The sequence below is a fragment of the Eucyclogobius newberryi genome, unplaced genomic scaffold (genome assembly GCF_026437365.1).
Source record: "Eucyclogobius newberryi isolate DKJ021-1_F unplaced genomic scaffold, fEucNew1.0.hap1 SCAF_19, whole genome shotgun sequence".
Taxonomy (NCBI): Eukaryota; Metazoa; Chordata; class Actinopteri; order Gobiiformes; family Gobiidae; genus Eucyclogobius; species Eucyclogobius newberryi.
Genome location: NW_027315823.1, coordinates 4,583,283 through 4,584,274, shown reverse-complemented (window position 1 = coordinate 4,584,274; position 992 = coordinate 4,583,283).

The window sequence follows — 992 nt, the reverse complement described above, 5'->3', positions numbered from 1 at the left end:
CGTGATTAAAACAGTCACATTTACGCTCCTGACGTGATTAAAACAGTCACATTTACGCTCCTGACGTCATTAAAACAGTCACATTTACGCTCCTGACGTCATTAAAACAGTCACATTTACGCTCCTGACGTCATTAAAACAGTCACATTTGTCATAAAAAGTCTTTATTTAAGGTTTATCAGGAGTTTGTGAGCAGCGGCGCGCGTGGGCCAGAGCAGGACTTGCTGTCATTGGCTGGTGGAGCTCGTGGTGCTGAAAGGACAGCTCCACGCGCGCCTACGCAGCCTCGCGCTCTGCGTCCACGTACGTGCTGACGTGACGACGTAGACAGGAGTCAAACTGGAGCTGGAGATGAAGTTTACCTGGATTTACCCGAGTTTGTGGTGAATCACGTGGTTTACGTTTTCTTTGTCTGTTTTTTGACATTTAGCCTAATATTTAGCCTAATGATGCCACTGCCTCTGTTATTAAAACGCTGTTTAAAGCGTAACAATTATGATTATTTAAATACAAGTTTTACGATTATTCTACATACATGCCACTATATGATTATTCAGAGTACTAGTCTGTGTGTGTCTCACAACTTTAACATATTGGCCTTGAAATAAATAAAATGTTCAATAAAACGTGGCTAAAATAATGTTGTATTTTATACATTTTAAAATGGAGAAACAAAGTAGCAAAAAGCCTGAATATATAAAGAATAAACATATTACACGCTTACAAAGGCTAATCAACCAATTACGCGGTTGTATTGCCTGGTCTGGTTTGTGTTATAACCACGAGCAGCCACTAGCTTTTAGCTGGAATATCAAACAAGTTTACAAGGTTATTTTGACACTTTTTATGAATTGCATATACTCTAAGAAAACTATAAAACTCTTAAGAAAATGTTAAACTCTGATTCTCCTTCGCGCTGACCTCGATCTAAACACATCCAGCAGAGGGCGACAAATCCACTTCCGCACTGCGCAGGACTGACGCCGCCCTCG